Below are 13913 nucleotides of genomic sequence, written 5' to 3'. Positions count from 1 at the left end.
AAGTGAAATCTTCCAGAAAATGGCTGATGTCCAGCTCTTGTGATAACCCGAGAAAGTGCACACGACGGTCTCGGATCCACAGAGCCATCCGTTTAGAAATGATCCGGTGGTTTATGGCTCTCGATGGCGGCACGGAGCGCGGCGCACCGAGCGTCCTTAAAGCCGTCCTTAAAGCTGTAGTAACAGTCCTTATTCTCTGTGAAGCCCGTAAAATTTTCACCGAAAGCCAGATAAATTTTTCGAATGGTTTCCAGCTGCCAGTCTCTAACAGTTTCTGAAAAAAATTCTGATGGGAAAAAAGCCCAAATCATTCCGCCATTTCCTGACAATAAAAATCCGCCGAGGGGGCTGGACCACTCCTCACTCAAAGCCTGCTCACAGGCGAATGACGCAACTGACAGGCGTGGAAAAACTCACGCATGCGCACGAGGGTTCAAGCTTGTCTGATGCAATCACACATGATTCAAATCCACATGGTTTTTGAAAAAAAATAATAAGGTCGGATACTTTTCTAATAGACCTCGTACATGATATGCCTTTTCCTTATGTTTTGCTGCTCCTGATTACGCCTTATGCTTCATCTCCTTGTGCTCCTGTCTACTTCCTTCTTCTCATTTTTTTTTTTTTTTTTTTTGCTTTCCTCAACATCTTCATTCACATAACTTCATTTATGGTTTGATTTATTTGTGTGTGTGAATTACTTGGGTTGTTACCACAACTGGTGAAAATGTCATGTTAATAGCACCTTTAGAAATATATTTACTGAGACAAATGGTGAAACCATACCATACCAACTTTATTTATAAAGCACTTTAACACAACCACTGCTGACACAAAGTGTTATACACTAAAACTTCCATTAAAACACATTTAAATAAATGAATAAAAAGTAAAATTTAAAACTGAAGTCTTACTGGGGCCGAAAGCCAAGGAGAAAGGAGTGTGATCCCCCTATAGTTGGAACACACCCTCCGGTCCCCCTTCTTAAACAGAGCGACCACCACCCCAGTCTGCTAATCCAGAGGCACTGTCCCCGATCGCCAGGCGATGCTGCAGAGGCGTGTTAGCCAAGACAGTCCCTCAACATCCAGAGACTTAAGGTATTCAGGACAGACTTCATCCACCCCAGGAGCCTTGCCACCGAGGAGCTTTCTAACCACCTCGGTGACTTCGGCCTGGGTAATGGATGAGTCAGCCTCTGAGTCTCCAGTCTCTGCTTCCTCTTCAGAAGATGTGACGATGGGATTGAGGAGATCCTCGAAGTACTCCTTCCACTGCCCGACAACATCCCCAGTCAGGGTCAACAGCTCCCCACCCGCACCGTAAACAGTGCTGGTGGAGAGCTGGCTCCGCCTCCTGAGGCATCGGACGGTTTGCCAGAACCTCTTCGAGGCCGACCGATAGTCCTCCTCCATAGCCTCCCCGAACTCCTCCCAGACCTGAGTTTTTGCCTCTGTGACTGCACGGGCTGCGGCACGCTTGGCCTACCGGTACCTGTCAGCTGCCTCTGGGGTCCCACCTACCAACAAAGATAAGTAGGACTCCTTCTTCAGCTTGATGGCATCCCTTACTTCCGGTGTCCACCGCCGGGTTTGGGGATTGCCGCCGTGACAGGCACCAGAGACCTTGCAACCACAGCTACGAGCGGCCGCATCGACAGTGGAAGTGGAGAACATGGTCCACTCGGACTCCATGTCTCCAACCTCCCCCTGGATCAGGGAGAAGCTCTCCCGGAGGTAGGAGTTGAAGACCTCACTGACAAAGGGTTCTGCCAGTCGTTCCCAGCAGACCCTCCCGGTACGTTTGGGCCTGCCAGGTCTGACCGGCTTCCTCCCCTCCCAGTGGATCCAACTCACCACCAGGTGGTGATCGGTCGACAGCTCTGCCCCTCTCTTCACTCGAGTGTCTGAGACACGTGGCCAAAGGTCAGATGATATGACTACAAAGTCGATCATCGACCTCCGGCTCAGGCTGTCCTGGTGCCACATGCACTTATGGACACCCCTGTGCTCAAACATGGTGTTTGTGATGGACAAACACCATGGGCTAAGGCCCGACCACCAGGTGCTCGCATGCGAGCCCCAACCCCAGCCCTGGCTCCAGGGTGGGATCCTGGCTCCGCCATACCAGGCGACATCTCGGTCCTTGATTTTTTACTGGTCACGGAGGTTCTGAACTGCCCTTAGTCTGACCCTTCACCTAGGACCTGTTTGCCTTGGGAGACCCTACAGGGAGCACAAAGCCCCCGACAACATAGCTCCTAGCATCATCCGGGTATGCAATCTCCCCCACCACGATAAGGTGGCAGCTAGAGGGGGAGTCAGTGTAATATTTGGTACATAAAATTCACTTCACCTAACCTCAAAAATGTTTGATGTTGGATGCATTTCAGTTCTAATTTTGACAGCCAAGGGCTGATTCAGAAACACTGTGTATGCAGTGGTGGGCACAGATAACCAAAAAAAATAACTTTGATAACAGAGACTCAGATAACTGAAGAGTAGCTTTCATAAAGCTAAACCGGTAAGCCACCCAAAAATGTATCGGATGTTGCAGATAACCGATAAATTCCAGTATTGTCTCGGTACACTTGCAACTACTAACAAACTGATTTTGAGTTTTAACACCACAATCGCTTGTCGAAGCATCAAAGGTGACGACAGACCCAAACAATGAGTCAGCACTTCTGTCTTTGAGCGTCCTGTCCCTTGCTGGAAGCTCCAGTTTACTACATGGCTTCCAGCACAAACGCAGCTGAGAGGAGCCACAAAGCTCAACTCTCTACTCTTTCACAACTGCCTTAGGTCTTGGAAAATAAAGCAATGGTGACTTATGGTTTGGTGTAAATAAAATGAATACTGATAGAATAACTCCATTCATGTCAATTCTGTCATTTGTGCAAAGTTAAGATATAACATATATCTTTTAATGTTGAATAATGCACTATTCTGCAGTTTTGTAACAAACACAGACAGATGGCATTCTGGGTAAAATGTGCCTCCGCTAACACTGATTTGTTGACTCATTCATTCTACGAGGTCTATTAGAAAAGTATCCGACCTTATTATTTTTTTCAAAAACCATATGGATTTGAAACACGTGTGATTGCATCAGACAAGCTTGAACCCTCATGCGCATGCGTGAGTTTTTCCACGTCTGTCGGTTGCGTCATTCACGTGGGAGCAGGCTTTGAGTGAGGAGTGGTCCAGCCCCCTCTGTGGATTTTCATTGTCAGGAAATGGCGGAATGATTTGGGCTTTTTTCCCATCAGAATCTTTTCAGAAAATGTTAGAGTCTGGCAGCTGGAAACCATTAGAAAAATTTATCTGGCTATCGGTGAAAATGTTACGGGCTTGGTAGAGAATAAGGAGTGTTACTGTCGCTTTAAGGACGGCCCCCAGCGGCTGTGGGGCACGCCGCGCTCCGAAGCCGCCGTCGACAGGCTGAACGACCATTTCATTTCTAAATGGATGGCTGTCTGGATCCGTGACCATCGTGTGCCATTTCTCTGGTTATCACAAGAGCTGGACATCAACCATTTTCCGGCAGATTTCACTTTTAACAAGAGATTTTGTCATGGAAAGCTGAGCGGAGGCTTTGCGCGTCACGATGGATTCGCTACTGGAGCGAGACAAAACCACCTCCGTTTTGGTCTCACAGGACGGCTTTGAGCTGTTGGTGGTTTTTCCATCGAGTGATTATCCGAGAAATTCTGCATGTGCCTGGACATGCCAGAACATGTCCCGTGAGGCTTCATCATGGCGTTGCTGTGCGCCATGCGGCACCGCCACGCGAAGCCTCCACTCCTCTTTCCATGACAAAAACTCCTGTAACAGTGGAATGTGCCGTTCATTTCCAAACTGGACGCTGTGTTTTATCCGGGACGTCATCTGACTAGCACAGGAATTGTGAAAAGACGTGGAAATCAGCACTTTTTCGGCACATTGAGACAGACGTGTGGAGGAATTCCGCGCGTCGCGGCGGTGCCGGATACTTTTCTAATAGACCTCGTATGTAAACCAACATGTTAATGTGAGGTGTGTTGTGTGTTGGTGTTTACAGATAAATTTTCAAAAAAAAAAAAAAAGCCAAGTTGTAATTAGATAACCGTCTGATATAACCGGTGTCAAAATAAATACAACACTGCTATGATCTACTGGTGCCAGTGCGGTTTTGGCCATTTTTCAGCTGATTTTTCATTTGTGCGAGAATTTTTTGGATCGCACCGAGTTTCAGGTTAATCACGCGTACTACATCGCGTAGTATACATGTAGTAACAAGCTGCGTTTAACATCTCACGACCACCTCCTGATCGGCGCTTGTGTGGTCAGATGAAAATCAAACCTGTTTGATATTCTGGTTGGCCGTCGTGAGAGTATCCCGCTGCTGAAGCGCTACAAGCGTCCAACCTCTCGCACTGTGCCTGTGCAAACACCGCAGTCCTGTCTTGTAATGTTTTTTTTTTTTGTTGTTGTTTTGTTTTTGTTTTTTTTTTACTTTGATGTCTCCCATCGATATTTTTGTAAATTAAGTTTGAAAAAAGCTTCTGTTTACGTTTTGCTTCTGGAAACAAGAGTCCGACGTGTGGTTTTTGAACGTACAATGTGTGTGAGAACATAAATTGTGCGCTCTGAACTTTTACACCGTGCAGTTCTGTTGTACTGTTTGAGCTGGAACTGAGTACACTGATTGAAAATATCAGCCAAGCTTCAGGACGAATACTGCCATGAACACTACTGGACAGGAGATGGCAGTAGAGACCTTGAAAACTTGCCAAAACAAAATTCCAGATAATCTGTGTCTGCTACTCTGCTACGTTTAAGATACGTGGAATTTAATAAAAGCAAACACAATAACAATGTCTATAAACCCAGAGAATATACTCACGAGAGTTTTAGGCACTAGAGTTTAATGCTGTTTTCTGTGGAGCCTGATCAGAGTGTCTCAAATGCATTTCTCATGTTGTGAACATACTGAGATTACCCTATCATACCCATAATGCACCTGGACACAGCATGTCCACACTAAAACCTGAAAAATTAGAGCATTACTTTAAAACTACAACATATATCTGATATTTTTACTTTATAAAACTTCAGACGTGACGTTAATTTAAATAACTTGTCTGAAATTAGTTTGGTTAAAATTTGAACCATAAGTTAAAAATGTATGCCTCTGGATGACTTGGGTGATATTGCCAGTGTATCAGTATGGGGTTAAAAGAAATGAGGTTTTTTTGTGACCAGTTCTCCTTTGCCTGCAGAGGACAGACTGGTTTCTTCTAGAAGCAGTTCTGCTCTGTTTGCACTCAGACTGCAGGCTTACTTGTAGTTCCTAGGGTTTTTAAGAGTAGAATGGGAGGCAGAGCCTTCAGCTTTCAGGCTCCTCTCCTCTGGAACCAGCTCCCAATTCGGATTAGGGAGACAGGCACGCTCTCTACTTTTAAGATTAAGCTTAAAACTTTCCTTTTTGAAAAAGCTTATAGTTAGGGCTGGATTAGGGTAACCCTGAACCATCCCTTAGTTATGCTGCTATAGACTTAGACTGCTGGGGGGTTCCCATGATGCACTGAGTGTTTCTTTCTCTTTTTGCTCTGTATGCACCACTCTGCATTTAATCATTAGTGATTGATCTCTGCTGTCTTCCACAGCATGTCTTTTTCCTGGTTCTCTCCCTCAGCCCCAACCAGTCCCAACAGAAGACTGCCCCTCCCTGAGCCTGGTTCTGCTGGAGGTTTCTTCCTGTTAAAAGGGGGTTTTTCCTTCCCACTCTTGCCAAGTGCTTGCTCACAGGGGGTCGTTTTGACCGTTGGGGTTTTTCTGTAATTATTGTATGGCTTTTGCCTTACAATATAAAGCGCCTTGGGGCAACTGTTGTTGTGATTTGGCGCTACATAAATAAAATTTATTTGATTTGAAAATTGATCTGTTTGCAGAGGGTAGAACTACACATCTGCTATGAAACATTTAACAGGTAGGTGCTCAACTGATTTTAAATTTTATGTGTTTGTAGCTCTTCAGCTTTGTTTATTATGTTAATGGTCTAAAAATTATCGGACAAAAATTTATTGGAAGATAATTAGTCCGATAATGGTTTTCAAAGGTATCTGAAAAGATAATCCGGTAATGAAAACATTATCTTCGATAATTATCGGTTATTGGATTATCGGAACCGTGCCCAGCACTGTGTGTATGTGATATCTAGACAGACATGCTTCCATGAATAACTGCTATTTTACCAACCAAAATGATCAAGACAACACTAAGTCAGTTGAATGCCATGAAATTACTGGCAGTGAGTAATTTTGTTAGAGTATGCACTTGTTATTTTGTAAATTCAATTTAATTTGTTTGTCAATAGGGGTAAAACATATCCAGTAGAGATGTTTTGAATTTAAATATGTCATATGTGTTGTTCCAGGGAGAGCCAGGGCCCAATGGGACTGCAGGGCTTCCTGGCATTCCTGGTGAAGATGGACTTGTTGGACCAAAGGTCAGCGAAGCTCGTCAGCATCTCACCATGTCATTTAGGTCCTTCAGACTTTATTTTGAGTAAATGCTTTACAGGAGCATTAGCATGGCATAAACCTTTCAGCTTGTTAAACAAGTTTTCAGCTAATTGACAGTTGGGCTGTACAATCTGGCCAAATTATTGTATTTCAATATTGTCATATAAATATGATATACAATATGACTATGATTTGACACAAAGTGCAGCAACAGTGAAAATGTAAGATTCTTAAATAAAACAGTAATACCACACTTATTTTGCACTCATCATAAGGTTAGGATACTGTGCCCTCCAAAAGTATTGGAACACTTCACACATTTTAATTTGTTTATGACATTTTAAATACAAGAAATACAAAAAATAAAAATAAAAATAAAGAATAAAAATTTCTAAAATTATCTTCCTCAAACTCAAACTGAAAGCAAATCTTGAAACCTGTAAATAAATTACAATCAGTTTTATTGCCAGTTTTTTTTAGACAAGTCAGGGGATGGAAACGTGAACATTTCCAAGTCACTCACTGAATATGTCTTGGACTTTATTTACATCATTTATGAAGAAATACAAAAGTTTCTTTCACCAAAACATCAAATCTAGGCTTTCATCTGAAATGTACTTTCTGTCAAATTGTAGCTGAACTTTCAGGTCTTCTTTTTAAGAAAATCCTCCTCTACACCACTTCATCAGGAAACTGGATTTTATATGTTTAATTCATTTTTATCAAGTTGTAGAGATTTGCTTTCAGTCTGAGTTAAGGAAGATAATTTTAGAAAAAAAATGTATTTGAAATGGAATAAGCAAATTAAAATGTGTGAAATACTAAGTGTTCCAATACTTTTGAGGCCAATTGAGAAACACTGTGTTGGGTATTTTCTCCTCCAAACATTCTTAAAACCTTTGATAAGACAAACAGAGTCAAGAAACACCAGTGAGACAGAAAGTCAAATTAATCACGCGCGGAGTGCGGCCAGGCTGTACACCAAGGCTACACTAAAGTCTGGCCTGCGCTCCTGCTCTTTTATTTAGGACTTCCCTACATACATGGGCGGTACAGCTCCTAAGGGGAGGAGTGATAGCGCGTGAGCTGTTGCCGCAGAACCGCTGATTGCACAATACATTCAGGACTTTCAGAATCTTTTTAATCTTGGGCTCAATTAAGATGTGTTTAAGACATCTAACGATTAATCACACTTCTTCTGACACAAGGACTAATGTATCATAATCACACTGTGGTTGGAACATTCAATTCTCTATTCTTTATCTCACTGCTCCGCTTATGGCTGCATTCTGCCTGGGTCATCTTCACATGTCCTGAAAAAGAGCTTAGCGTGCACACAGAGATACCACAACTTGCAGAAGCACGTCATGTCACATATCTTAAGTAACCTTCACCCATCACATCAGTACAATACACTTTATCAGAGCAGAGAGAACTACATTCTACCAGAGCAGAGAACACAAAACATGCATGATAAAATAAAACAGTGTATCTACAGAATAACTCCAACATTCCCCTCTGTTTATCATGCATTCCAACGGTATTACATCTTCACCTAAAAGTAAACAATTGTTACTAAGCAACCACTTCTTATTCAGATTTTCAGCTGCAATTTTCAGGCACCACAGACTTTAGGTGCGTCAACAAGTCCTTGGCTAAAATGGGAATGGCTTTTACTGGGAGGAGTAGGGACACTAAAGCACAGTAGCCTGACACATTCCTAGGCAATCTGTCAAAAATTCTATTATCTCCACACCACCACCACACGTCACTTCGGCTGACTGGTATAAATGAACCGTTTTTCTGTATTATTCGACTACACCACTTGTCTTATTACATTTTCAGCTAAAGCTTCATAGGCTAAGAGTGTGTTAACTCATCACGTCAACAGTTCAAGCTTGAACTGGAGTTGTGAGCTTTTCAATATCATCATAATTCTCAGTACAGTCATTATAGTTTTCTCCACTAAGGTCTGACTGTTTCAATGCTTGATATTTTGGCATAGTTTGTTGGAAGGCCAGATTACACTGTACAAATGTATTTGACACCATTTTGCCAACCATTGTTTTGATATAAGGGATCACACAACACATGCAAAGTCCAATCAGAATTAGGACTATAATAACTGGTGTCACCATTTTCAGTAGTAACTGCCAACATGGTCCTGAAGTCAACCAGGACCAGGGATTCCACCGGTTCACAGCTAGGGTGTCTTTATGCATTGCATCATGAAGTTTATTCAGCTCTTCCAATGCGTCCTGCACATCCACTGAATGAATGGAGTCTGGGATGAAAGTACAGCATGTTGTGTTCAGCAGAACACAAACTCCTCCCTGTGAACCAGTAAGCAAGTCTAAAACCATGCGATTTTGCATCACCATGGTACATAAAGCATCTATTTCAGTGTTTTGAGCTGCTACTATTTTTTCAGTTACATTCATGAACAGACCCAATCGATAATTCAGAGTTTCAATCATTAATGAATTTTTTCCCACTCCTATCCAGGGGAACAATGAATGTGCTATTTTATCTCCTACAGACCACAATTTTTGGTCCTTTGGTACATCCGAGCCCCACATGTGATTATGTGGTAACACATCTGGGTATATCAATCTCCTCCGTCTGGTGCTGCCATTCTTCTCTGTGGAGGTCCTTGGCACTACCACATATGTATGGTCAGTCACCTGGGTAGGTGCACACACACCCCCCCAATTTGGTGGGAGACTCATGTACAGTCTGGAACCACAAAGCCAATAGATGTCATCATACACCGGAGTACCATTTACAGGTGGTAGCAAAACTTACTAACATAAGCACATGATTCATCCGTTCCCCATGGACAGGAGCCTGTATAATTACATCCCCATCCAATGTGATGAAGATAAGTACCATCCACATATTATGTTTTGGTTAGGCTTAAATTATTTGATAAAACATACGTTTGGGTACACAGACGTTTCTTAATTTTACCTACATTTTTATTCCCTGTCCCGTAAAAGCAAATTGGGAATGGCCGTTGTGATGACAATTTAACGTGATGATATTTTTGCGTTTCCCTTCAGTCTAGTCAATGGAGCAGCACTTGGGCACGCTTGTACGTCCTCTGTTGAAATCCCTATCATATAAGTGGTTGCACTGAGGCAAGTGGTGTTACATCTTATCAGATTTGCTGAGAACTGCTGCCCCCGAAATACAGTTTGATTATGCATCCGTATGATAAGACATTCTGTCACCCTAGCAGGGTACGGTTTAGCCGTCAGAGCTGGGTGTGTTGAGGATATAGGTATTTGCGAACAAACATAACAATTAGTAACGTAATTCCATAGCCAATAAATGAACATATCTGTACCACATATTAGTATGGTATATATGAGGGTGTCCATCTGTCTCATTCACATTATGAATAAACCTCTTCTGACGTTGCTTGCGTTGTTCTCTGGCTCGGTCCACAGTGAGCTGCAATTCTTGGGTCAACCACCAGGCCAGGAATCCGAGGAGCACGAAACACACTAAGATCACAACGCAACCGGCTGCCCTACCAACAGTCCGGCAGCGGCGGCGCTGAGCACGCCGCTCCGGGGTCTGCTGTAGTTCAGTTATGATTGCTAGGATACAGTGTTGTTAACCACCTCACCTAATAGTGCAAGGATCTCCCTGCTTCACTGGCATTGAGACAATCTATTGCTAATTAAATAGACTCCCTTTGTAGCCAGACTTCCCCTTCCACTGTGGAGGCAGCCAACACACGCTGTATCTTACAGTGATGTATCCATGTTGATCTCTCCGCTATCTTTACTGCAGTTGGTGTTGTTAACAGCACTTGGTATGGACCTTCCCAACGAGGACTGGACCAGTTCTTCCTCTTAATCACTCTGATGAACACCCAGTCTCCTGGCTAGACTACTGGAAGGCCGTCCTGTGGAAGATCAAAATTATTCGGCAGTAAATGTGTTTAAGTTATCTCTTTCTGTGTTAGTGTCTTTTTCATAAAATTTGCTAATGTTTGTTCCTCATCTGCTGTTTTAGTATCCATGTCAAAAATTGGTAGACGATATGGTCGTCCATAAAGTATCTCAAATGGTGTTAAACCTGTTGGTGTTGGTGTTATTCTCATATACAATTTTACTAGGTCCAAACATTCAATCCAGGTTCGTTTTGTCTCTTCTATACATTTCCTTAATCTTATTTTTATTGTGCCCTTTGTCCTTTCCACTAATCCTGCACTGTGTGGGTGGTAAGCACAATGATTTTTGAGATTAACCTGTAGCGCTTCTCCTACGTATTGCACTATTGTATTAACAAAATGCGCTCCATTATCTGAATAAACTGTTTCTGGTATTCCAATCGTGGAATGATGTCTTTGCACAATGCCTTAGCCACTGTAAGTGCATCTGCATGTTTTGTAGGGAACAATTCTACCCATTTTGAGAACGCATCAATTATGACTAAACAAATTCCTTCCCTTCATGTTTACTCAGCTGTATATAATCCATATGAATCACTTGAAAGGGATATTGTGGTGTTGGAAATTTGCCTCTTTGGGGTCTCAAATTGCCTTGTGAGTTGTGTTTTGCACATATCATGCATGCTCTACAATGCTGTTTTGCATATGCATCGAACCCATAAAGACAAAAAATAGATTGCAATTGCGATATCATACCCCCTGATGAGACATGCGTCACGCCATGGCTCATAATAGCTGCCCATTTAAACATATTTTTTGGCAATATGGGTTTCTTTTGTGGTCATATCCGGAGGGGTGTCATATAGGAGAAAAATAGAAAGAGCTGTTGCTGCCTTTGCGGTTTTGTCAGCAAAGTCATTTCCTTGTGAAACACTGTCAGAGCCTTTGGTGTGAGCCGCACATTTGCATATAGCAATTTGTTTAGGCAATTTCACAGCCTTCAGTAGTGCAGTTAGGAGAGTGGCATGAGTCACTGGCTTTCCAGATGATGTCACCATTCCACGCTCTTCCCACAGTTTTGCAAACACATGCACTGTGCTGAAAGCGTACTGGCTGTCTGTATAAATTGATACAGCCGTACCTTTAAACAGATAGCAAGCTGCAGTTAAAGCAACTAATTCAGCTGCTTGTGCTGAAAATGACGATGGCAATGAAGCAGAATCCAATACTTCTGAATTTGTGACAACAGCATATCCAGATTGTGTTTGTCCATAAGCGTTTTTTAGTGGAAGAACCATCCACATACACAATTGTACTGTTTGGGATGGGTGTGTCCTGGAGGTCTGGGCGTGCTTTCGTACAGACCGTAGCTACATCAAGACAATTGTGCGGCTCACCATCCTCAGGTAAAGGTATCAATGTGGATGGATTCAATGTTGTACAGCGCTCTACCGTAAGGTGTGGTTGTGATAATAGCAAGGACATGCACGAAAGATGTCTTGCTGGGGACAAAAGGCTCATGTTTGTCTGCAACAGAAGTGCAGAAACTGCATGTGGAACTTTCAGTGTCAACTGATGGAATAGAACAACATTACTGCTACTTTGAACAGCCATAGAGGCCGCAACAACAGCCTGTACGCATGGTGGTAAAGCACTTGCTACTGCATCCAATTTAGATGAGTAGTAGGCAACTGGCCTTAATTTTGAGCCATACACTTGTACCAAAACACTAGTCATGAACTTATTCTTACAATCAACTGTTTGAATGAATGGTTTACTATAATCTGGTAGTGCCAAAACTGTGGATGACACTAATGTTTGCTTTACTTTTACAAAGGCTTCCTCAGCATCTTTGTTCCATTCCAACACGGTTGACATTGAAATATCATCCTTGTACATCAAATCAGAAAGTGGACTAGTCAACTCTGCATAGCAAGGAATCCATGCCCTGCAGTAATTAGTCAGTCCAAGAAATGACATCATCTGTCTTTTAGTTTGTGGTTTCGGAGCATATAAAATCGCTTCCTTCCTGTCAGACAGGATCGTGCGCCCTGTGGCTGATAATTCATGTCCTAAATATTTTACTTTATCCCTACACAACTGAACTTTGTTTTTACTCACTTTGTGGCCATTATCAAATAAGAAACATAATAATGCTACTGTGTCAGTTATGCAGTTTTCTCGTGTGTCAGAGGCAATCAAAATGTCATCAACATACACTAATAGTTGGCTATCTGCCGGTGGAACGAAATTGGCTAAACATGCTGACATGACTTGAGAATAAATAGTTGGACTCTCTGCGTAACCCTGCGGTAATCTGGTGAATGTATATCGTTGTCCTTTAAAGGTAAAAGCAAACCAGAATTGACTATCTGGATGTACTGGCACAGAGAGAAATGCATTACTTATGTCAATTACTGAGAAACTATTAGAATTTGGTCTCAGCGAATTTAACAAGGTGTGTGGATCTGGAACACATGGTGCTCTTTTAATCACAGCAGCATTTACTGCCTGCAGATCTTGAATCATTCTCCACCCCACTGAGGGCGGAGCCTTTTTCACAGGAAATATGGGTGTATTACATGGTGAATCTGGACATGGCACTATTACTCCTGCTGTTAATAAATTCTCAATTACTGGCCTGATTCCTTCAATTGCATCAGGTTTCAATGGATACTGTCTTACACATGGTCTGTATTCTGTTTTTGGTCGTATAACTACAGGTTGTGCATTTTTTATCAGTCCTACGTCTGAAGGACCTGTTGTCCACAATCCTGATGGTACAGAAGAGAGAAGATCATCCTCTTCAGGACTCAACTGAAACACTCAGGATTGTGAAGACACATCAATGTGTGTTCCAGCTGTCAGCACCAATGAGACATTAACTGGCACTTTATACAATTTAGTTGATGGACTGAACTCCGTTCGTGGTCCAACTCTGCTCCAATCAGTGGCTGACAAAGCTGTTATGACTGTCAGTCCCAATTCTTGCCATTCTGTCAAATATGGTTTACAAAGTGACATATGTAATGGCATACCTGTGAATCTCAATGTTAAAACATCTTCAGTGGCACCTGTTACTGTTATGACAGCTGTTGAGTTGCCATCATGAATCAAATCGGTCATTGTCAGCTTCACAGGTGAAACGTTTTTCAATTTGTTTTCATAGTCACCATCCGGACCTGGAGGATCTTTATGCCACATTGTGACATGCAGGTCAGGTGGTGACATCTTTTGTTCAGGATTTTTTAGTAGGGCTGTCGCTTGCAAGACGACATCTTTACCCCATCCTGCAGCATCTTCTTCTGAAATGTCAAATGTATAGTAATAGTGGAATGTGGGGTCATCGCTTTCTTCTCTTACCATGTTAACGCCTCCTGTGCGTTCAACAACTAATTTCCCTTGTTCCACAATTATGGACAAGCCCAATGCAGTCAATCCGTCTCGTCCTAAAAGGTTAACTGGACATTGTGGCATGTTCAACACTGACATAGTACATGT

The 13913-nt window shown here is 42.5% G+C and overlaps 1 protein-coding gene across 1 annotated transcript in view; it reads left to right on the top strand.

The window, feature by feature from the left end:
- The window catches only part of LOC117502369 (collagen alpha-1(XXVIII) chain-like), a 100318-nt gene that overhangs the window by 35412 nt on the left and 50993 nt on the right, over nt 1-13913 (top strand). Inside the window, exon 3 of the mRNA XM_034161402.1 lies at nt 6421-6492. The gene's annotated coding sequence lies outside the window, so the exon portion shown is untranslated. The remainder of the gene's footprint in view (nt 1-6420; nt 6493-13913) is intronic.

The sequence above is a fragment of the Thalassophryne amazonica genome, chromosome 20 (assembly GCF_902500255.1).
Source record: "Thalassophryne amazonica chromosome 20, fThaAma1.1, whole genome shotgun sequence".
In the NCBI taxonomy this organism is placed as follows: domain Eukaryota; kingdom Metazoa; phylum Chordata; class Actinopteri; order Batrachoidiformes; family Batrachoididae; genus Thalassophryne; species Thalassophryne amazonica.
This window is presented reverse-complemented; position numbering and strand designations above follow the sequence as displayed.